Here is a 26,291-nt window from a genome sequence, read left to right as displayed (position 1 = left end):
CATAATAGAATTTTCACTGTTTTTGCATATATGTAATCATATGTGGGAAAGATGCAGACTTTTATACTATTAGGGTATTGCTTGTACAAAACACTCAAACTGATAATGGAAAGAAAGAATGCCACTCAGGTTAAAATAGTGAAATTAAGTAGACCAAAAAGGTCTACTTTGATGTGGTTTAGAGGAAGCTTTGTTTTCTGGAGATTAGTATTAGTGGTGCATTCAGACAGCTATTAATGTTTGTTTTTTCAGTCATAGGTGTGGAAGTTTAATGAAATTAGGTTAGCTGAAATGGTGAAGTCTATCTAGTTTAAGGAAGCCATGTTACTGCATCCTGTCTTTATAGTAACTGTGTGGAATGCATTTAGAAAATAGTCATTCTATGTTTTAATACCATTTGATTCCTATACTTATGCAACAAAAGAGACAAAGATTTCTGAGATTTGATATTTGAAATTTAAATACCCAATTTTTAAAATTTTAAATTATTTTAATAACTTTTGGATGCTGTTCTTCTTAGTCTTTTGTTTATACCCAGAAAACACAACAATAGATGACATGGTAAGAGAGATAAACTCATTGGCTAGAATCTTGTTGGTGCTTTATGCTTACATAACCATTCAGCTATGTAGATGGTTGGACCTTCTACAAGTTTGCATAAGGTGTACAACTTGAGTCCAGGCTATTTGAAGGACTGTATCTCCCTGTACAAGCCCACCAGAGTACTGAGATCATCTGGAGAGGCTCTTCTCTCTGTCCCATCACCCTCTCAGGTGCATTTGGTGGAAACAAGAGACAGGGCCTTCTCAGTGACTGCTTCCAAGCTTTGCATCACCCTCCCTAGGGAGGCCAGGATGGTGTCATCCTTGATATCCTTCCAACACCAGGTAAAGACATTCATATGCAGTCAGACCTATTAAGCTGAGAAGGACTGGGTTTTTAATGCTGGGCTATACAAATTTTAATGGTTTGTATTTTAATATATTATATTTTAATATATAACTGTTTAATTTATCATTGTTTTAATCTTTAAAATAGTTAATTGTTTTTTTAATTATATATTTATGTATTTTAATATTTTGTATTGTTTTTAAATTGTATTGTTTCATACTTGTTTGCCACCTTGAGTTCCTACATTGGGAGAAAGGTGGGATATAAGATAATAATAATAATAATAATAATAATAATAATAAGGTATTCAAGACTTCCTTAAGCAAGAATTGCCATAGTCAACATTGCAACCTGAAAGATGTATAGGCAAAACTCCTCCTTCCTCCCACCAGTCTGAATATCTCAGTCCTGTCTGCAATACCACAGGATTACATCAACATAGTGTTATGCAACTGGAGTTCTCAACAAGTTCTCAGCTCCATAATAACCCAATTAAAACTAGAAATGAATAAAATCAAAGTAAGAAAGGCATATATATATATATATATATATATATATATATATATATATATATATATCTTTTTGACTGAGGGGTGAAACACACAGGCCAAATATAGTGGGTTTCAAACCACTTTGAAGGAAAGACGTTTAGATAATGCATGGCTCTAAAGTGAGTGGAAACCAGATTGAGGCTGTGCTCTGGGGCTAAAAATCGGGGCAAACAGAACTCAGATTATTCAAATTTAGCCTGGAAAATGCACATCTTTGCAGCTGCATATAAATGCCCTGACGCGGGAGCAGTTCTAAAGGAGCAATTTATCCTAACCCTAACCAGCACATAAACACACTGGTACATGTAGGCATTAAAAATGATGGAACTGCATCATTACCCAAGTGTGGAAATGCAAAAACTGAAAGTGTGACACCTCAACTGGATATAAGTACAGCATACACAAACCAAACAGTCCAAGAGGGCACATGGGATGAAGGCAGCATGTAGGGGGGCATGATTATGGTTTGCTGGGCACACTGATTCCCTGTACCAGTGAAGGATCATAGAGGTGACTGTGTGGCTAATCAAAGAGGTGGCAATCCAGTAGAATGTCATCTAGGCAGCAGTCAGTCACCAGCACAATGTTTGTGTGATGGTGGATATGCATGGGGGGGGGGGGGGGGGTGACCAAAAAAAAATTACCCAGTGGCACAGCTTGATGCCACACTGTGGGTCAGGCCATACACATTTGAGCAGCCTTGGGAGCAGCAGGTGCAGACAGAAAGATTCCAAACCGCAATCAGAAAAAGTAACTTTGAGTCGCTTTTTCCTGCCCATGTGTACCACTCCTCAGTCACCATCTTACCGTGAAGCTGAAGAAGTCAAGAAGATATGATAAAACATTATGTTGTTTTGTTTTATGATAGTATTTCATTTGGAAAAATAAATCATGACCTACAGTATTACAGATCTTGATTTAACATGAAAATTCTGTCAAACACTAGGACCTTTGTAGTAGTGGTTTATGCTCAAAATACATTAATCATTTATAGAATATACTAGATAATTGTTAACCAGCTAAGTTTATATACTAACGCTTACATCATTCTCTTCCATAATATAACTGGTGGCCATACATTTCCACAATTCTAAGAAAATAATTGTAAAAATTAACAGCCTAAATCCAATGTAAGATTAGTAAAGGAAAGAATTCCCCTGTGCAGTGTACCGGCAAAATCCTCCTCCCTCCCAGTTGCAAAATGAGCAGCATATTTGTTCTAGTGTACACATTTGTCCTGTACACAGTTTAAAAATCTTCATAAACATAACCTAATTGGTTGCACAACTGAAAATTATTGAATTCTGTTCCTGTCTATGGTACAGATATTTGTGTCAATTAGCATAACATTTGTGTCAGCAGTATCACACTATTAGATACTATCTGTAGGGAGAGATGGGAAAATAAAAATATATTATTATTATTATTATTATTATTATTATTATTATTATCATCATCATCATCATCCAGTGGGTTGTAGATTTACCTACATTTTCAACTACATTGTCATCTCTGTTTACAATGGCATCTGTATCTATATAGCTGTATAATATATCTATTGAAGCATCTGACTTACTGCCTGCTATGGCTGAACAAAAGAAAGGAACAAATAATACATGCCAATTCCATTGTATAAGTCTTTAATTCTGAATGCTACCTGAAATATCATAATCATTTTATGGCACCATTTCAAAAATGTAGTAGCACACTCTAAAATTAGACACATCAAGTTGCTTTATAAATATGTTAATAACAGACACACCTTAGCTGGTTTGTTCATATTCTATCAGCATGTGAGTATCATAAAGCAGCTTTTTGATTTGTGTCATTAGGGGCCTGAAAAGGTACCATTTTTAACTCAGAACTTGGTTTTGACAAAGGAATGACAGGCTATTTTTAAATTTGCCATTGTTTTCCCATGAGGTGAGATCACCCAGTGGGTTTCCAGGGCTGAGTATGAGATTCAAACCTTGTAATCCCAAAGTCCTAGTCCAACATGGAAATCACATTGGAGTGTAATTAAATTATCAATGGCATTAAAACACTTTGAAACATACATTAAAGAAGAATATGTGACAGTTAAAAAAACGCTACAGCAGTCTAGTAAAAAGTCCTGTTTGAAAATAATTCCCCTAACCTTGTTGGAAAAAGAAAATCTTTGCTTGCCAATAGAAGATCATCAAAGGGAGGAGGTCATACTAGTCACTTTGAAGGGGATTCCAGGGCCTAGGGGCAGCCACTGAGAAGACCCTCTCTCACACACACCCCTGATGTGCCTGTGAAGGTAGTGGCACCAAGACAAGAACTTCTTCCAAAGATCTCAGGGCTCAAGTAGGTTCACACAGTCCATCAGATAAATGTACCTAAGCCATATCAGACTATAGGTCAAAATCTGCTGTTTGAACTGAGTCGAGAAATAGTCTAGCTTTTCTAACAACAAAGTTGTGAACCAGGTGTGGTTCCCCACCTTTGTCTCTTTAGACTCAGACTTAAAGTTCTTTGCTGTATGTCCGTTAACCTGTAGCTGTTTGGATGTCTTTCTCATCACCGTCTGGTTTCCTGGGCTCCCAACCTATGATCAAATATAAATTTATACTGCTTGTGGAGAAACATACACTTCTCATTGATGTTTATCACACTATGCTCTTAAAGAGGTACTATTCCAGTGTGACTCCTCTAGCAGCCTCCTGTTGCATGCTGGGATTGGCAGTTTATGTCTAGGCACATAATTAATACACTGACTTTACACTGTATATATGAAATTAAACATCTTACATCGTCTACATATGAAACACACAAGCATTACAATAAGGAGTTAGCTTTTATACTATCTCTAGACTCTGGAATAAGAGATGAAACCAACTATTCCCAAATAATCCCCAACAAATCCCCAATATTTTCCCCTTGAATGACCACTGAGTGACCTAAATGAACACTCATAACTACCAGATTTTATGCTGGAATGAAGTCTATGGCACTGGGGATACATTTTATCAATAGTGGCACAGCATAGTTTTGAACTACTTTTGTATCAATCTTGTCTAAATTCTGTTTCTCACTAATTGGATTGGTTGCTGAAGGCTGTGTTTATGGTTCACTGATAAGATAAATGAATATTTTAGTGTTAAGAAACGGTTTACAAAGTACAGTCCGGTACAGAAAATCAGTTACTGTTGCAGATACAGGAACATATATTTCATTTCATATTTTCAAAAATAAAATACAATAAAATAAAGGATTTTGCTAAATCAGTATGAGTATTTCTGTGATTATACCAAAAGGAGGTTCAAATGCTTTGGACCATGTTTGTTCAGTAAACACTGTAGAACATACACAAACACTGCCTTGTAGCATCCTAAAGATTAACACAGGCATTACAGAATATGTTGTTAGCTAAAGCAAAAAATGTAATTCCTGATTTCACCACTCAATATTCAAGCAAAACTAGAATGTAGGTTTTAAAGAAATTTAATTCCGGGTCTTTTTAAAGGCACTGCTGATAAATTATAGCGCTTGAAATACTGAAACAAGTTTTTGCTATTTCCTGTAGATTATAGTACTTCTTATCATAATTTTTTAGAACTTGATTTAGGTCTTACCCACAAAATCCATTAAATAATTACATGTACTTACTACAAACCTTAAGAACGACATGCAATTACTAGTTCCAAATACAAGAGACACTGAATCAATGGAATCTACACAAATGTTAATTTATCAACCTCCTACTGACTGATGTTGGGACTAGGAATTGCATTTAGATGGCCCATCACAAACAGCACAAATATAGTTCTAGTGTATCATATCTCAAAAAATACTATGGTCCTTTTGACCAGAGAATTAATATATATCCATCGAACATTATGCAATGACTTTATACATAATATAGTATAAATTATTTGTGGTTACTGTTAGGTGGTTCTTCCCAGTCAAACCTTGTGATGCCTCTTATAAAAATTAATTGTATCTTGAAGATGCATATTTGATTACAAGGCCTTGATTATTGGACATAATTGCTTTTCAGTGCACATTTTAATCTATATGTTACACTTGGAAAAATATGCACTGGAGTTGCAAACTTGGAAGGGAATTTTAATTGATTAGAGCAAATTTTAATCAATGTACTCTTTTAAAAACATTTTTACAATGTTTTTGAGTGTCTAGTGTAATAAGGATTGAAACAGAAAATACTGAAAAGTTTTCGTGTCTAGAAATCTCTAAAATGCTGACTTGCCATTTTAATTTTAATTTAATTTAATTTTTAAATGTCTTTTGAATATACTTATGCTGAGGTTTTGGTATTCATTTACACTTAATTAACTTATTGGTTAAAAGGCAAGTGGTCAGCTGACAATCCTTTGATAACTGACAATTCTACATTTCATTCATGTGGAAAATGCATTCTGAAAAATGCTTAGATGCATTCTATTATTGTCACAGACTGATTCTTATACAAGCTGAAAACAGCATGCATGTTAACATAACTTGTTACTTAAATTCATTCACACTTTTTGTAATACATGTAAAATATTTGGCTACATAAAGACAATGTTCTTTCCAGTTCTAATTGAAATGTAAGCAGCATATTTATTGATTTTATAAAAGAAATTTATATGCAGATTTGTAAATGTTTGTACAGTAGGAAGGCATATTATTCACTTAGAGACTTGAAATCATTACCTATGATTAAAACATACTTTCCTTGAAGTCAGGCTCAGGTTCCTGGGAAATCTACTTGCTGTTGTATTCTGCACAGAGACAGGATGGTGTAGTTGTCTGAGTGTTGGACTATGACTCTGGAGACTGGGGTCCAAATCCCTGCTCAGGCATGGAAATCCACTGAGTAACCTTGGCCAAGTCACATTCTCTCAGCCTCAGAGGAAGATCCCTCTGAACAAATCTTGCCAAGAACATCCTGTGATAAGATTGTTTTAGAGTTGCCAAAGGTCAGAAATGACTTCAAGACATATAACAACTGTATTCTGCCAAGAAATAAACATTTGTTATGAGTACATGCTACATTTTTAAAAGCTCATGAAAAAGGTGGGAAGCAGCATTAAGAAGATACAATAAATGAAACTTAATAAAATACAAATATAAAAATTCAAGAGAGGGGGATGGAATGGAATGCCTAAATAATGCTTCGAGTTTGAAAATATTAATTTTTTAGAATGTATCTGTTCCTAAATTTAAGAATGAATGCCTGTAATGATTAGAAATTTCTTAAAGTGTTATTTATAAACAATAATATGTCTATACAACTTTATAAAATCAGATACAGACACCTAAGTTAATCACTTTCCTTGAAGTAAATTATCAGTATCTGCCATTTTTGTATCTAAACCACAGGATATTGTCTGTTTTCCTTTGGGGTTTGTGTTCAGCTATGAAAGCATTATGCTGAGAAATGCGATTTCAAAATCAATAGATGATTTCCCTTTGCACAGTGTAGTTTGGGAAATGCAAACTGTGGTTAAGGAGTTTTCAGATTTTCTTCTGAGAACAAAGTTAATTCAAGATGTAAATGATATTAAATCTCAAGAAGAAGCTTTAATGTTTACCAGGGCCAGTTAATGAATCTTGTTGTTTTCACTGTGCTGTGGTCAATGTTGGCACATTTTCAAATCCCATATTTTGTGTGAAAGATTTGCAATACTGTATAAATAAGCACTGTTGAAATTAAGTACTCACAGGTATCATAAATTAAACCAACTACATCTGCAAACAGCTCAAACTGAAATAAACAATCCTTTTGTGTAGATAAAATTCATTCCCAAGTTGGGGGCAGTTTTGCATCCCTTGGAAGCTGAAGAGCCATGGAGCACCATAAGTCCATGTGTCGTGCTGCATCTAGCATCAGGGCATAGCTAGGAGGGGTATAAGAACCCAGCTTGACTTGGTGATGGCCTCTTTTGGTTTCTAGTGACCTCCTCCCTCCCACTCTCTGACTCAGCACAGGCTGAGGCTGCTTGCTCTTGGGGGCCAAGTAGGAATTTTTTGCCTTGGTCACTTGATGAGCAATGTTAGAAAAAGATGATAGGGGTTGGTTAGTTGGTTGGTTGATTTTGCCTATCCTGCACATGACATATGTTTAAAATGTCATAAAATAGGTCACACATTGGTAGGTGGCATGGAAAATGGAGGAATGGTAGGGAGGTGAGCTTTGAAATGGCACTTTGGGAAAGAAGGGTTGGGTTTTTTTCTGGTTCATTGACATTTATGGGACTCAAGTGCTAGAAATTGAATTGCCCTTGGGATCTGCCTTGTCTCTATTTGAAGCCTGCGGTGGAGCAGGTCTTCCAGGTATCTGGAATGGGGCAGGTATTCCAGATATCAAGGCCGACTGCTATGGGCACTGGGGCCCAGGTGTCTCACCCTGTTTTGAGGAGAAGGAGATCATAGGTAGACTCCCAGCATCAACCAAATATTCTGCACCAGGAGAGGCCCCACTGCATGTTAGGGGATCTGTAAACTTTTAATAAACATGGCCTACTTTTTATAACCCATCACAGGTGTCTGGCTTCTTTATTCTGAGAGGATGTGCAATTTGTACTTTACCTGGGATATATTCTAATATTGTAAAAATGCCCTCCATTACTGCATCAAAATGATGGTTCATTGCCTGTTCATGTCAAGTTTATAGCAGGTTTTAAACGACCATGGGATCTTTTTTACCCAGTTCTTAGATGATGGTTTCATTGAACATTTTCTCTCTGTGAGTCTGTGAACATGCAAGCATGCACATGTGTGTATTTATCCCACAGAATTTTTTTCCATATGTTGAAAATTTCACAAGTACTTTGCACACTTTCTCAAATAATTTACTATTATTCACTTTCTTTGGTATTTGAGTTCATTATACATTTTGTGAATAATTTTCACATCAGTGCTCCCCCCCCCCCAATATTGCATAATTTCACACAATCACATATGTTAACTGTTTCTCATTTTGATATGACAGTGCTAAAAGCTACATGGGACAGTATTGTACATCATTTATCCAAACTAGTATGTAATATAATGTGTTGAAATGGTTAGATTTGGGGCCTGAACGGACAGGCCAAAATAAACCTGCTTTGGGTCACTTTGGAGGTATGCTGTTTAAATGACACATGCATCTTAAGAGGCCAGAAGCTATGCCAAAGCTGAACTGGAGCGTGGCTTTGGTGCGGTTTCCAGCCTCTTAGGATGCATGCGTCATTTAAACAGCATACCTTGAAAGTGACCCAAAGCAGATTTATTTTGGCCTGTCTACAAGTCTTAGTCTACAAGTAGTTTTTGATTGTGTCATCATTGCCTTCTCAGTAATTTCTCTTTGAAAGAGAGTCTATACATGTACTGTAAACATCCAGCAGACTATGACCAAAAGCCAGCTGCTTTGAAGACAAACATACACTTTCCATACTGCTAACCCCTCACTCTTGCTGAAATGTTTACTGATTGTGGCTACACAATGCAAACTGTAAAGTCAACTCTTTATAGACATGTGCACAGAATTTCCTTAATGTTCTACCCTTACTGTTCCTGGCACTCTTGTTGATGGCTTTAAACAACAAAACTACTGATTGAAAGCATATCATTCCAACCCAGCAAGTGTCACACTTCATCCCAGTCCATTCAGCCATTTCAGAGTTACATAGTAATTGTGATACAGTTATGTGAATTCTAGTGGATACTTTGTGGATCTGTGTAAACAGTACTGATTTCTAATAATATCCCCATGTGTGACAGTTTCCTCCAGATTTGCAAAGCATCTTGTCTTACTCCTCTTTCTGTCAGGAGTAGTGGCTTTATTCATCCTTCAAAATTTCAGATAAGCCCATCTTTTTCGTGAGAGTGATGCTCAGTGTTGCGTTTTGTGACAGAAAAGTTTTTTGTGCATAAACCAGCTCTTGTAGCCAGGCAAATGTTTTGCAGATAGGGGTTGAAATTCAAAGTATATGGATTTAAGATAAATTGAACTGACTTCTCTCAGGATTACAATATACAGTAGAATTATATTGCTATAACAGAGGTAGAGATAAAAATCAAGACATGCAAGGCAGAATGTAACATCTACTGATATCAAAATGATATTAAAATAGACATTGGTGCAACAACCATTATCCAAAGCCCCATGCATTGAGCACAGGCTGGTTTCCCTCCCTGTTAATTTTAATGTTAGAAAGTATTTTTGCAAATACTGATTAATGTTATTTGGCACTGATGTATAGATCTAGCTCATGTAACTATGAAAGCCACATAGTTTTTAAAAGATAAAATCAAACAAAAAGTATATCTATACTAAAAACAAAGCAAAACACCCTCAACTGATTCAAATGTTTCGACTCTCCTTCAATCATAGAATTGATTGGAAGAGTTGAAAGAGACCACAAGAGCCATCCAGTCCAACCCTCTGCCAATGCAACAATAAATAGTCAAAGCACTCACGACAGCCTCTGTTTTAAAACCCCCAAAGAAGTAGGCTCCATCATACTCTGAGGTAGCATATACTACTATCAAATAGCTCTTATCATCACAGTGTTCTTCCTAATGTTAAGCTGAATCTCTTTTCATGTAATTTGAATCCATTGTTCTGTATGCCAGTATCTGGATCAAAAGAAAACAGCTTTCTCCATCCTCAATATGACATCAATTCAAATATTTAAACACGGCTATCATGTTACCCCTTAATCTTATCTTCTCCATACTAAATATAACTAGCTCCCTAAGCCACTCCTCACAGGGCATGGTTTCCAGACCTTTCTCCATTTCGGTCACCCATCTCTGGACACGTTCTAGCATTTATTTATATTATTTACTTATGGCATTTATACCCCACTCTTCAGCCCTAAAAGCTCTCAAAGTGGCTTACAGATAGTTATTCAGACAGTTCCCTGCCCTCAGGCTTACAATCTAAAAAAGACATGACACAAAAGGAGAAGGGAAAGGTGGTGGGGAAGGGGATCAAGGGGATCAAGAGTTAAGATGAATTATAGGGGAGTCATCATCCAAGTCAAAGATAGATGGGAAGGTGGCCAGAAGGGTATAGAACCTTTTGGAAACATTCCGGATGGTTCAGTGTACTGAGGCTGTCCACAGCGTGCTGTGCTTTAATCACAAACCATTTTGAGGACAAAATTCCCGGCATTCTGTACTATTACAAATGGTGAACTGAACTCCAGAGTACACTTTTGTCGAATTTTGATGGATGAGTTTCAGTTAGTGAAACCTGAGGGCATGAACAAAGTGCTTGGTCACCTTATTTGGAGCATTTATTTGTGTATTCGATCCTTGCCCCTCATGGTTCATTAAAACCAAGTAGAAAAATCAACTGCGACAGGTGGGAACAACCAGCTGGGGCAGGGAGGTGATTAATGCTTGCATGAAGGGGTTATAGTTCTCTAAAAATAAAAGCCTGAGTCCCCAAAACAAGCAGATTGGCTCCTTGTCTGGGCAGGATCAGCTTCTTATTCTTCACCCAGAAGGCAAAGTGGTAAATCTGAACTTTTCAAGGAAACTTCTAGTTGTCTAGTTTTGTATTTCAGCAAAACCACACTTTCATTCTCAGCTCATTTTGCCACCAAAGTCATTAGAGAAGAATGAGCATTACCAATAGAATGCTAACCATTCTATTTCTTTTCCAATGCATGTTAACCAGATATAATGTCTCTTTTTCTCTCTCTCATTTCTCTTTCCTTGAGGAATTTGTCCCTAGGACTTTGGCTACTGAAATGGAACACATCTGGTAATTTTTCCAAATCAGGGCACAAAAGCAATATGGCATTACATTTTACATTATAGACGTGTATTTTACAGATTACAGAAATTTATTCTCACAATGTAAGCTAACTTTACCTTGTACAAGGACAAAGTATTTATCTATCAATAAGATTAATAGCAATTTAAAAGCATACCATTTTAAAAAGTCATGCAGGTAAGGATATGTTTACTACATTATTTCAATCAGCTGTAGCAGTCCCATTTGCCTCCTAAACAGACATCAGGTCAAAGAGATCTTCTTTATTTATTAATGAGATTTATATGCCATTTCACTGGCAACTGCCCTTGGGAAACTTACTAGTAACTTAGGCCCTTTTCAGACTGGACTGAAAAGCTGGCATTGGGACAGACACAAGCCTAACTCCCCCCCCCCCCGGGCACCCCAATGCCATGTGCCACTCTACATGGCACATGGCATCATAGCATGCCTCCAGAGCTGTATCCAGATGATGCAGTGCCGAAGGAACACTATACTATAGCCGCATTGCCATGGCTATGGCACCCATCTGAGGACACAAAAAGGGTGCTACTTTTTGCACCCTCGACAGGCTGGATCGGGGCTGTGGTGTGAAGTTGCCATGGCCCCAATCTGCCTAGGAAAGGGGCAGCTGGAGACCATCCCTTAGGGACGGTCTGTCAAGCCCCTTAGTAACATGTCATAACAAGATAAGATACACCCATAACAAGGTAGGTGGTACTGCCCTTCTTAAGGAAGCAGACTAGTTCAGACTTTTACATTCTAATAGAAAATCTAATTAAAGATAAACGCTATGACTGTTTGACATACATGTAAAGTGTCACACAAACTGGGATTGTCCCATTGTTTCCTGTGTCAGGGAATGTTGTCCTATGTATTACAAATACAAAATAAATCCACTCAAATATATCTGTATATACATATTGTAAGCCATTGGTTTCCTCATCATCCTCTGATCCTCTGATGAGGCAAAAGACTCTCCCATAAATCTTATTATACACATAATAATTATGTATGCCCAGTGTACATTGTACACCAATCAATGCTTAAAAAGTAAGGCTTTTTAAATAGTGAAGCACATAGGCTTGAAAAGATTGTCCATTTCAGCAGATCCAGCTACATTTCAACAGGTCCAGCAATCCAATTTGTCTTCTATCCATCTTTGCCCAACTCTGGCATGGTACAGACCTCCCTAAAAGGGAGGCCTGCTGGCGCCTGTTTCTCCTCCACAGGGAAGCTGCAGCTGCCAAACTGCACAGCTTCCCTATAGAGGAAAAAGAACCCGTGAAAAGCGGGTTCTTTTTACCCCATGGCAGAGGTGTAACAAGTGTGCCAGTGGCGCATTTGGTACATGAGCGCTGTGTGGCGCCGTGCAGATGCCGTGCGGCACTTACGTAACAATGGCAGCACCCATGTATACAGGGCACCACCAGTGTTACACCCTCATCACGTGCGAGGGTTGTGGGGCGTGTGTACGTTTTGCCCCAACGCAACCCGAGCACGTGACGAGGGCGTCACAAAAGCCCCATCTGTACCAAGCCTCTGTCTCAGTTGTACTTGCCATCCCACCTAACTGTCTCTAAGCTCAGATTTGTGAGGGGAGTATTAAGAAGAGATACTACTATTTGCTAGTGTCTGTCTCTAAAACATCTTGTCTACCTAACAAAAAATAAAGAGTCCTGAACCCAAACCTTTAGAAAAGTTAAGTCTGGAGAAGACTTCTGCTGGAGAATAGTAATGAAGATACCATGGATGTCCAAAACGACAAATAACTGCTTTATGGTGCAGAAAAATGGGGATCAGATATCAGATATCAATATTGTCAAAACCTTGGAAATATTACAAAACAAATTTCTCCGAAAGCTCTGCACTTTACCAAATGGAACTCCTGCACCTTTTTTGCGCACTGAATATGGCTGCCCCTCAGTTAAAACAAGAATTGATTTTACGCAGATAAGATATTTTAAACATATTGCTATCTTACCAACTAATCGTCTCCCAGCTTTGTGTTACTTGGAAATGTGCGACAACCAGTTCTGGAAATCAGGTTTACAAATTCTTTTACAAAAATATAGTTTTTCCGAGTTGAACGCTGTTATTGACATGGATAAGAGGCAATTAAGGGAATTCCTCTTTTGGACTGATTCAAGAAAAGATCTGCAGTCAATTAGGACCTCACAATTTTACTTTTGGTTCCCCTTTTTGAAGACTGAACATTTCAGAGCCAGATATTTGACAAAACTCAAGTCGCCTACTTTAAGAACTGCCTTCACTGAGCTACAACTTCAAGTAATTCATACTGCGGTTCTAGATGGACACTACAACAAAGTGCCTTTGGAGAACAGACTATGCATCTGCAGTCAGCCTTAGGTGGAGGATATTGTTCATCACTTGTTAATTTGTCCATTGTACAGCGCCCCTAGAAAGAAATTTTTAACATCCTTGCTGACAAACAAAAGTGGGAGCTCTACTGTTGATTTGGTCCAATTCCTTTTGAGTGACACCAATGACTATGTTACACATAGAGTGGCTCTGTTTGCCATGGCTGCAAAAAAGATTAGAAAGAGAGAGTTAAATAAAATTGCCATAAATTGCCAGGGAGACGCCAAGTATTAATTAGGTTTAAATGATTATATCATATTTGTTTACTAATATGCAGGAAAGATGTCCATTTTTCTATTTGCCCTTTTTTAACAGTTAACTATTTTTAACTGCACATTAAATGTTGGAACATTTTTTTTTGTCCTCTGTATTCTGTGCCTTTTGTTTTGAATGTTAAATGCTTTATGCCTTTTGATATGCTCATTTTGTCATGGCCTTTGGCTAGTACAATAAACTTGACTTGACACTAGAAAAGACAATAATGTTGGCAGAGGCAGAAGGCAGTAGACAGAGAGGAAGTAGACATGGCAGATGATTAGACTCAATCAGGCTGTTCACAGGACTGAACCTGCAGGAGCTGAGCAGACCAGTTGAGGACAGAGGGTCATGGAGATGTCTCATCCACAGGGCCACCATGAGTCGAGGTCCACTTAAGGGCAGTTAGCAGCAGCAACAACAACAGCAATAATAAAGTGAAGTCACCCAAAGCACAGAAATTGGAAAAGCTTTTGTAAAACAGACTATATGTTTAAAAGATGGACTGGTCAGTCACACAACTCTACTTTTCCCTCCATCCCCACCTCTTCTCCATCTTGCGTGTGTTCACAAAAATGAAACATAAAGGATGCTAATCCCCAACTCTACCTTTCTGTAATCCAAACCCCAAACAAACCTTTACCTTAAGTCCAGGTTACACTGTAGTAGATTCAAAGGCAAGCCCACTTCATTCATGTCAGGAAACACTAGAATGAGTCTGAAGGAGCCAAATTAGATTCCGGCTTATCCCTAATAATTTTTCTAAGTGCTCACTAAGAGTTCCTATGTAACTTTTAAGTATATATATATATTGTTGAGATTTTAGTTTATTATTATTATTATTATTATTATTATTATTAGTGATGCCCCTCTGTCAATGGAAAGGCATCCATAACTGAGTAGGACACTCAACACTCAATCCTCCTGAAGCTTTACATAAACAAGCCAAATCTTCTCTAAATAATCGAGGAACCTTCTGAAGCAGTTTTCATGGGATGAGGGAAGCTGCAAGGAAAAGGTGGGCAGGCAAAGTTCTTCTGGGCAAGCACATGTTTGCTCATGTGGCAGATGTCACTCTTTGTATTTTAAGAATAAAATATACTGGAAACAGAGATTGTATCAAAAATGTTCCAAGAAGCCTCATTTTTTAAAACCAGTTACAAAATTATAATAACTCTGGAGGACATAGTAAAAGGGCCAAACTTGTGTTGATGAGAGTATGGTGACCTAATGAGGATGGTCTTTCAAACTCTAATTTGAAATTGATGTAACCCACAAAGTAAATGTTCCTAAGAGATAAAGAGATAAGAGATAAAGATGGATATTTGAAACTTATCTTTTGCAGTTTGTGTTCACCAGGATGTGCTCTCTAACTGCAGAATAAATTATGTAAAATAAGTTTCCTACCTACAAGTAAAACATCTAACAGAGTCGAAGACTGCTCTTGAAATGCCTCTCTTTAAAGAAGTATTACTTCAAAGGGATAATGATCAAAGTGTGCATAAATTCCCAAAGGACATGAGAATATATGCACAGAAGGATTTTACTCTGAACACCAACAATGAATGCTTAGTTATTTGGAATCTACTTATTATATAATAGTCACTATACATGTAAAATGTCTTAATATTGCTGTGACAGCTTGACTGTATCCCTACATGTTAAACATTTCAAAATTCATTTTATATGTATTCCTTAGACAAGATGAAAGTGTTAATTCCAATCAAAATGATGCACAGTCCAATAGCATCTCTAATGATTATAGGCTGTAAAAATAATGATGACCAATAATGTAGCTCAAAATCTTACGTCCCTTTTCCATATGTTACTGTGTTTCTTGGACAGTGTAATACTAAACAGTTATTTAAATTCATTTTTAAGGAGACTTTTGTATTTATTACAAAGTCGTGTTCAAAGTTCTGATTTCAGGTTTAAGTTTAATCCATTTATGTATGTTTCAGTTTTGGTGGATTCAGATTTTTTAAATTATTAAAATTAAAAACTTGGAGGAAAGAAAAGCCCCCCTGCACAAATGTACTGTATTGGCTCCCTTTCTCATGTGTGGTCCAGCAGATGTTCATTGTTGTTACTGCTGATCAGTCCTCTTTATTTCTCTTAAAAACAAGCCAGGCACTTATGACAAGCAATAGTCACAAGACAGCAAGGAGGGGAATCACTGGAGATACTGGATGTGCAAATTCCAAAAAAGCACATCATCTTACACAGTTCAAGCATATATATATATATATATATATATATATATATATACACACACACACACACACACACACACACACACACACACCATATTTGCATATGTTTGCGCATATGTGTCACATCTCAATCCAGTAGTAGCAATATTAATATTAGTATTATATCACCACATTACAATTTAGGACATAATAGCAATAGTACAAATGGATTGCATTAATACTTTGTTATAAATGATGTATTAAAATACAATAGTTGTCTTTGAGGACAGGACACTAGATTAGTTGGGCTACATTCTGTAGAGGAATTAGTGCCTCATATCATACATATATACTTATATTGGCACTGAGAAGATGCCCCAAATATGTCTGTAAAACAAAACTTTCTGACTTAAGAGCTTTACCCAATGAGCACATTTCACAGTGTCAGTGAATGCATAATAGCCTTAACTTCTATCACTGCAGTATCTATAGTTGGTCTACAATGCCAGCATAATGGTTCCGAACTTCTGAGCTATGCTGACTCCTTTTCCTACATTTAAGCACAATATCTTATTAAAATGGACACATTAAAAAAAACAATCTTGTTATGTTGTGTAATAAAACATTGGAGATTAATAATTTAAAGTGTAAATTAGAGGCTGATCTCTGTGTATATGAAATAGATTATCAACTGCATGTACAATTGATTCTGCAGTGTCTGTTACCATCAAATGCAAAACTATTATAATATGTCTTGGGACTGAATTATGATGAGGAAGGTATTAAAGGAAGACCAGCAGGCAATGTGACCTTGATCATTTACATTAGTGTGAGCTGTTGATTTTATACATATGTAGTAGCTATTATACTTTAGCTTTCTATGCATATAAATGTGCTTAGTTTAACTGGACAGAGTACGAAGCAAACCTGCCACAAGGCTTTATAGATCTATTTTAAACATCAGTTTTATCAGCCATCTGACATTTGCATGTAAATGCATTTCACTGACATTTTGGAATAACTACTTACCTTGCAGAGTACCAAAATTCCTATAGCTCAAGCTAGAGTATGTATATTGTTTAGTGTGTCACAGCCAAAAGCAGTATAAAAATTAAATCAAGATTTGTTTTTCATGTTTTTCAGTATAATAATGCATAAATATGGTGCTATAATACTAAAGGATGGAATAACTGCAAATATACAAGGGTGTTTAAATAAATACTATATAACTTTAAATTAGTTTGATTTAGCATCTTAGCTTTTCAGATCTGACCATTAATTTCATTTGAGTATGTGTGTGTATGTGTATAATCAGATACAAATTTAATTTAAAGTTGCTCTTGCCAATGAAGAGGGCATATTACCCTTCTGTTTTTTCCCCTGTCACTAAAGTGTAGTATGAAAAAAGTAAAATCAAATCTACAGATGCCCTTCAAACTTAAGATCTGCAATAGAAACTACTTTCACTTAGCCTGGGAACACACTTCTATCTATGGAATGGCACCAGTAGTAATGCCACTACGGTTGTATTGTGAGTACCCTGCGCAGTAACTCATGGGCTGCATCCACACTGCAGAAATACTCTGGTTAGACACCACTTTACCTACCATGGCTCAGTGCTGTGGAATTCTGGGGATTGTACAACTGACAGAATTCCACAGCACTGAGCCACAGAAGTTAAAGTGGTGTCAAACCAGGTTATTAGTGCAGCACAGATGCAGCCATGGTGTCACCATTCCCCATTGACCTCCTCCCATACCACACCATACAGAATCCTTTGTAATGTCTTTGTAATAATGTTACTTGTAAATCGCAATTCCCATGTATCACTGAATGCAAAGGCAAATATTTGTAACATAAAGAACTAGCAAAACTAAAATTATACCTTTAAAATACAGTATCACAAGCACTGACTAAATTGGAGTATGTCTTTGGAGACCAAGGTTCGATTCCCAGATTGCCCATGAAACTCACTGGGTGACTTTGGACAAGTCACATGCTCTCAACCTCAGAGGAAGGCAATGACAATTCTCCTTTGAACAAATCTTGCATTAAAACCATATGATGGGTTTGCCCTAGGGTTACTATATGTTGGAAATAACTTAAAGGCACAGAGCACACACACAATAGCAAATAGTTATGACATAGACAACTAGCAAAATTAAAATTGCACTGTTTAATTACAATATCATAAGTACTGCCCAAATAGTAACATGTCATGTTTTTAAAGAAAATTTTAAAATAGTAAAAAAACCAAAACCTGAGGCAGCTTCTTTCTCTGCCCACTGGGCCTTGCCCCATTTATGCCATGTCTTCCATTAATCTTCAGGGTTTTAAAGGATAAGCAAACACACAGCCCATTTCTGCCAAAAAAAAAAAAAAAAAAAAGGGGGGGGGGAGACATCTGGTCCACACAGCCAGCATCCTTCTAGTGACACCCATGTATCATTTTCCTTTGGATATAGCGCATAGAACAGACTTCTGAATGCCAATCCTGTTATGACATCTTGTTGTCCTGTTGCCAAAAGGGACAAAAAGCTTGCAAGAGTCGTTCGAGAAATGTTTACCAAGGTGTGCCTTAGCTTTCAATGTTGTGGGTTTGTTTTTCTGCTGTTGTTATTGTTCATTATTCTGCATAAACAAAGATCATTTTGGTGTTTGTGTGCTGTATAATGTGCGGGAAGGGGAAGTGGCCCACAGGGAAAATAAACTGGGTGGAAAATTGCCCTAAAGTAAGCAGACTGTGTTTTACCTAAACATCACCTAAATGTTTTCCAAATGCAACAGCACAAACGCTTCTTGAGAAATTCAATGTTCTCTGCCTAAGAAGGGTAGCCTTGCACAGAACAGAGGCAGCCTGGATCCTGGAGAAAGCTCCTTTTTTTTTGTTGGCTTGCTAATGGAGTTTAAGTTTTATTTCCTGGACTTTATGACTCTTTGGCCTCAAAGAGGCTGCTTCTACCCTGATTGGAATGAGACTGCAGGGACCGCACAAGCCCGACCCTGATATGGGCTGCAGCCTGCTGCCGCAGTCCCAAATGCGGTACTGGCACCGCTCCTTTTGCAGCTGGCTTTTCCTAGCCAGGAACACTCTCTGCACTGCTTCCAGCCACTCTGGGGGCATGCGTTGTCTAAATGCCATGCCCCCAGAGACACCAGAAGCCATACTTTACTGCCCTTCTGTTTCAGGCCTTTGTCTCCCAGAGCCTAGATATGGCCAGAAGAAGGGAGTGGATATCCCTCCATGCCATATCAGCTGAGGGACAACAGCAACATCTTAACAAAATGTAGGCCTGTGACTATAATATCATCATTTTTTTTCTCCTCCAGTATGATTTTTAACATCTTTGTCTGATGAAGAGGCTAGTGGAGCTTTGAAAGCTCATGTATTTTGTGCATTTTTGGCTGGCTTGTTAATAGTATTGCTGCTTTGAGGATTTTGGATGTTGTTGTACTTTGCTGTATGGCCAACCCTTGGACATGTTTTCAAATGACCACCTAATAGCTTTAACATTATGGTTTGGTTAGTTCCACTCACCTTCCAAATCCCACCCAAAGACAGCCATTTCATCACTTCCCTTTTACTGAAGACATGCTATCTGTACCACCAAGAGGTTGTAAGGGCAGAAATTGGATTCTACCCGCATGGAGTTACCCACCTCTATCTGAACAGATTGGAGAACTTCCAATAAGGCCTTGCATTTCCATAAATTAAATTACATTGTTAGGAGACAAGAGGACAAGTATCTGAGGTCTTTTTATTTGACATAATATTAGTGACATGTTAGCCACTGATAAAAGGGACCTGCTACTTCTTTCATATTGGAAGCTATAATGTAACATTTCTCTCTATGTAGTTATGATTTTTAGTCACATCAGCAATGCAACTTAATATGTAAATGTTTACCATGATTATTTAAAACTACCATAGCTATGTTGTCTCAATCAAATAGTGTTATATTGAAGGGAGCCCTTGTGATTTCATGTTTATCATTAGTAAAGTCAACCCTTGGTATCTGCAGAGGTTTGGTTCCAGAATCTCCCATGAATAACAAAGTTCATGGATGCTCAAGTCTCATTATTTACAGTGGAGGAGTAAAATAGTGTCTCTTCTATAAAATAGCAAAATCAAGCTTTGCTGCCCAGCCTTGCCCCAGTAGAAGTGCCAGACTTGGGAGACATAGAGCAGCACAGGATTGAGGTTCCTACCTTTAGCCAAAGAAAATCAGAAAGGGCATACCTTCTGCATTCCAAGAGAGTTGCTGAGAAACAATCAGCAGCTGTGATAAGGGAGCTAGATGTAAGACACCAGGCAGACACTAAGCTCTCTTTATCAGAGTCTATAAGTTCACATTAGTTAATGCTATTTGATCTGACTCCTGCCTTCCTAGACCTTTGACTGCCTTTGAGTCCCTGACCCAGACACTTTGACCAACTCTCCTGCACTCTTGACCTCGGACTGGACTGCTAGTATTGCTCTCTGTAATCCTGAACTTTGGACTGGCTAGTGGCTTATTCTATTGGACGTTGTTTGGCATTGTTGAGGAACTGCTTCTTGGCAGCTTGGCATGTTTACTTTTTGCCCAGTAGGCTCTTATCAGCAGGTGAGTGTGTGTTGGCAGCATTCCCAGACACCAATATTGTTTTGAAATGCAGGATCTCAATCTAGCCCTCCTGTTTGGCTGTAAAACCTGATCTCACAAAGGCTGGGGAAGAATACTGTGGAGGCAGCCCAGAGTATTCTGGTCCTTGGGCTTCCCTGAAATCCCCCCATTAATTGGGCAGTCCATTGCAATGCTAGGCAGTTGTTCACACTGTCCTGTACTGCAGCCAGCACACACAAACATACACCAATAAGGATGGCTCAACAAGGTAATTAGCTATGCAGCTGGAAATAGTCCACAAACCATGCAGGGAGTGAGAGAAAGAGCAAACCAAAAGCCAAAGCCAGGATATCAGGGATCATGATAGTCAGTCCAGGGTCACATCAGCCAGAGGGTAGCAATAGTCCAGTCCGTTCCGAAGTCAAGAGTCAAGATACAGGGAGGGAGCGAGCGCAGGCAGCAATCACACCAAAGGATCATGCAATACACTCTGACCTTGCATTGGTGTCTCCCAGGTGGTTAAGTAGGAAACTCTCTTCTCGGTGCCAGCTGAGACTTGTTTGCCAATTGTCTCTCAGCAATTCTCCTGGACCGACACATGCAAGCACTCTCAGCCCTGCGTTGCTTAAAGGAAGGCACCTCCAGGCTTGGCTCTTCCCTCGAGTCACCACTAGGCTGCTGAGCCTCAGGAGGAATCCAACCAGCACTAGGACCTGGCTGAGCCTCCTCCTCTGGGGCTGGGAGATCACAGCTGGGATCTGGCAGAGCAGGATTAGCACCTGGCGTAGCCTCAATTTCCCCTCACACTAAAGGAGCTACATCCTCATCCTCTGAGACCAGCTCTTGGCTGGCCATGACACACACACACACATCTCAATATACCACCTGGTGCTGCATCACTCACTGTGGGTGAGAACAAAGTTGCCAGCACCGATCACATGGCGGGATGCCTCACTGTGACCTCAGAGAAAGCTATGGATGCTAGGAGCAGCAGGAGCACAAAGCAGAACAGCAAAACACATTGTAAACAGCCACCCAGAATTGCAACAGAGGGCTCTTCTGGAGAAATCCAAAGCAATCTAAGAAATTTTTACACCATTTTAAAATAGGTATATCGAGTGAGAGCTAGTGAGGCACGGTGGTTTGAGTGTTGAACTATGTAGATTGTCACATGGAGAAAAAGACCTCAAATAGATTCAGGATTGCAAACTCAAAAGCGGGTATTATCTCACATAAAACCACTGCCACCAGGAGACTACAACCCAGTCCCAGCCATGCTCAACTGGCCACTTTGCAAAAACAGAAAGCTCCAGTTTTTGCAAAACAGCCAGCTGAGTGCAGTCTGAGTGTAGTCTCCTGGTGGCAGTGGCATATGCAATAATACCCACTTTTAAGTTTGCAATCTTGAATCTATTTTGGATCTTTTTCTCCATATGATAATCTCCTAAAACTCTGGAAACCAGGGTACAGATCCCTGCTAATCCATGTACCTTGAGCAAGTCACACACTCTCAGCCTTGGGGAAGGCAATGGCAAACCTCCTCTGAACAAATCTTGCCAAGAAAATCCAATAGTAGGGTCATCATAATTCAGAAATGACTTGAAGACACAAAACAACAAACAACATGGCAGGTTCAGTGCTGAACTGGCTGGACATTGTCCAGGCAGTTTGCACCAGACTGGGGATTGGGCCCTGCATTGTTCATGTGCAGCAGTGTTCATACTATACTTTTTTTTTTACTAATAAGGGATTATTATTCTGAGCTGAATTCATAAATGAGTTAATACTTATAATCTCTGCCCACAAGATGGGCAGATTCCTATTCCAAATCAGAAATCTGAGAGTTTTGGCAGCTATGTGTTGCAGTATATAGATAAACTTTAGCAATTATTAATATTTTTGTTACAGTTATTGGAAATGTATAGTCTTTATAATATAATTTTATTTTATTTTTTTAAAAGATAATTTTGCCCATGGGACCTTTGTATGTGAATTATCCATGGGACCTTTGAATTTATATTCATCAAAGAACATCTCCCCATGTATTCTAGCAAGATACTTTTGCAAATTAAGAAGACTTTTGGAATCATGAGCATATCAGGATGAACTGTTGTTTAAAGGAGAATATCCAAAAATTGCACCGGGCATACCAAAGCCCTTGGGCACACAAAACAGAACTCTCTAGGCCCCAATGAGTAGATGTCCAAAATAAAATTTGGCAAGATAAAATGAAAATACGAATGTAGGAAATCAATTATCCCGGTTTCTATGAATAACTACCAAAAAGAAACGCTAATGTTTTGGCTCAAAATGAGACATCTGCATGAATTTGTTTTGATGGTTATCAGGAAACCACTTGGAAGTTTCTTTCTATCATCTATAACCTGTTTTTTCTTTGCATTTAAACACAGAAAATATGTTGCATTGAAAATGCAACAACTCCCGCAGGAAAGCATTCTAGCAGCAGACAGTATTCAGTTATTCACCATGTGTCTGCTGTGAGAAATGTTTATCTCCCTTCTCCCTTAGGTAGCAATGGCTTTCTCTCTTCTAAAAGAATGTCTACTGGTCAGTGTATTTCTAATTCTCTCAGAACAGTCATTTACATATCAAAGGCCTGGGATGAGTAAACATACTTCATGGTTCCATCTGTGATTTCATTCCCCATTGAGACTGAAAATAAAATCGGAGTGCTGGTGAAAAAATGTTTGTCCTTCAAGTCCATACTGTTTTTCCTTTGAATTTTCACAGCGAGCTATGGCATATTTCATTGTTTTTCAGACTCTTCCTAACTTAAAACATGTTTCCATAAAGCAAGCACTGAAGAAAGAATAATCTGAAAAATTAAAAACAAACTCATTGCAATTTTTTGGAGTGAGAAAGAACAATTTCTCACTTTGTTTCTTGACATCCCAAAATATTATATTCTTTTATTTCTTACTTGTGGAAACAATGTTGATGGTGGTGGTGCAGAAATAAGATTTATTTATTTATTTCTCCCAAATGGGATTTGGTTTTTGCTAAACAGCAGATAAAACCCCAAGAGATTCTTTATTTCATTAACAGAGCAGGCCTATGCATGTTTACTCAGAGGTAAATCACACTGTGTTCTGTAGGAATTATGCCATAGTAAGTGTTTTTAGGATTTCTGTCTAATAGCAAACTTTGACAGAGAATTCTGTAAGGATCAGCAGCATAATTTCTTTCTTGAATGTTTGGGGCATGTACCATTATGGGAAGGGGTGTTTGTACTAATTGTTATAAGTTTCCCTTATGATTAAAGTAATTGTTGTTCTCTATTGAAAAATAAATTATATAGTTATGACTATAATAAGAGCTGCAGTATTGTTTGGGGGAAAAATCAAATGCAATTTGATTAAAAGGTAAGATTTGCATTAGTGGATTTGTATGAACTTTTCAATTTGACTTGAATTGCTGAATTTTCTATAATTAATTACTGAAAGGGAAAGCTATTAATAAACTCCCCTGCCCCCATACTTTGTACATGTGAATTTACTGCAGAACATTTTCCTGGGAACTGAATTCTTAGAGAGCAAATTGATTGAGCTATGAATTTTCTTTGGAGGGGTTAAACAGTTAGAAATAAAGGCTTCCCAGCACTCATCTATATTTGTGCATTTATTAAAATACGGTGCAATTTTCAGTGTCTCAGTTCCTGGCACTGAAGCCTAGCTAAAGGGATGCATTAGGAATAATTTACTTTCTTTCTCTTCTCCATCCATTGTAAATAAAACTTGTTAGCTGGACTGTGAACTGGACTTCAGGAGCTCTTCGTCGTCTGTTATTTCTCACTAGAGGAGTGTGTGTTTGTGTCTTCAAGTTGCCTCTCGACTTATGGTGACCTCATGAATCTCATAGTGTTTTATTAGGCAAAGGAGGCTCAGAGGTGGTTTTGTTAATTCCTTCCTCTGAAACAGAGCCTACAAAACATTGTATTCATTGGTAGTCTCCCATTTAAGTGCTAACAGGGTTGACCCTGTTTAGCTTCTAGGATCAGACAGGATCTAGTGCCTTTAGGGTATTTAGAGGAATAGCAGTAAGCAAAGCATGGGTTCACTTATTTTGTCCTTATTCTCACTAAAACACAAATAATGGGGGGAGAAGGATGCAGCAGTAACTTGTGGCCCCTTCTGTTCCTTTTATTTTACACTCTCTATATGTGACAGCTGCATGAACCAACTTTTGCTGCGTTGATGGCCAGAGAGTCATCCCCAGTCTGTTCGATGCCAATGCTAAGAGCAGAAGGTAGAAAATAAAGGAGATAATATGTCTAGGATATACTCACAGCAGATCTCATCTCAGCAGGACCTGCCATTAATTTATTATCTGCTAAGTCAACACAAAATTTGGAAACAGGTTTTAAGCATTGCAGAAGCAGCAAGAGTGAAATTGATTTTCTTACCATGCAAGTTTCTGCAATATCCTTACCAGGTTTAGCATGATATGTAAATTCACTGAGCTTCACTTTTCCCACAAATATATGCTAGTTTTAAGTTATGGGGCAGTTAAGGGAGAAGTCCACAAAGAAAAACAAGAAAGAGGGTCATTATGGAAATACGTGGGAGGTAGTCATTGCCCATAGAGCAATTTGGAATCTTCTAAACTCGTCAATCATGAGAATCCATGAGAAAAAGATGTATTGTGCCATATGACCTCATTGCCCTCTAGCAGCACTGATCCAGAAGGAGACCAGCTGTTCCTGGCTACATTCCCAATAAGCTCCTCAGTAGCATCTGCAGACAGTGCAACAAAGGTTTAATAGGGCTTCAGGTATCAATTCCCATTTTGATATTTTGTAGGATATCTATTTTTATAGGATAGACACTGACATGTGTAGTCTCCTGAAATGGCATCACATGAACTTATCTCCATGTGGCAAACTGCTTTCTGAAGCAGCTTTCCAGTTGATTTGCTAATAGATAGATGTCCTGGAAGCTCAGCTTCATCATACGTGCCTAAGATATCTGGCCAAGATGTAAAAGCCACAACTATTTGGATTTTGAAAAAGAAACAAACAAATAAAACACTACATTCATTTTGTGCATGCATATATTGTGTGCATGCATGTAGTATCAGCCTGCACATTTTTTGTAATGGCTGTGCCATGCACCTAACAATTATATGAATCTTAGCCTGAACTTATCCACTGTTGTAGAAGGAGGAGGAAAATGGAGTTGAGTTCTCCATTTGGGATGCTCACTCTTTCAGTAACATATTTTCTTACTTCTATTTGTAGTGAGTAAGAGTGTTGGGTGAGAAGAAGATGGATGGTGGAGATGGTGAAGATGGAGGCATGCTGATTGGCAGTGGCTTGTTTGTTTTGTATCCTCAGTTGCATGGCAGCCAGGTCAGCCTCAAGGAGGTGAGTTAAGGGCAAGAACCAGTGATTTCAGCAGCAAATGAATTATGGGCAGGTGGCCAGGCAGTGAAAGGCATCATGAAGACAGGTGCTGTGGGTAGCAGGGTCACTGGTCCAGCACCAGGCTTCTGACAGAGCCAGCAGGAAAGAATGCAAGCTTGGAGCCTATGTTAACTGTTAGGTTAGTTGGACAGCTGTTTTCCCTGGGTGCTTCGAACATCCTTATTCAGAATGCAGATAAATGGGAGACCTCAGAATTAGAGCACACACAATATATATATATATATATATATATAT

The 26,291-nt window shown here is 38.2% G+C and overlaps 1 protein-coding gene across 1 annotated transcript in view; it reads left to right on the top strand.

The window, feature by feature from the left end:
* The window catches only part of LOC121917219 (ephrin type-A receptor 6-like), a 309,408-nt gene that overhangs the window by 165,246 nt on the left and 117,871 nt on the right, over positions 1–26,291 (top strand). The gene's annotated exons all lie outside the window — the stretch shown is intronic.

This window comes from Sceloporus undulatus, unplaced genomic scaffold, assembly GCF_019175285.1.
Source record: "Sceloporus undulatus isolate JIND9_A2432 ecotype Alabama unplaced genomic scaffold, SceUnd_v1.1 scaffold_13, whole genome shotgun sequence".
Taxonomy (NCBI): Eukaryota; Metazoa; Chordata; class Lepidosauria; order Squamata; family Phrynosomatidae; genus Sceloporus; species Sceloporus undulatus.
Note: the sequence above shows the minus strand (reverse complement) of the source record. Positions and strands in the feature narration are given on the sequence as shown.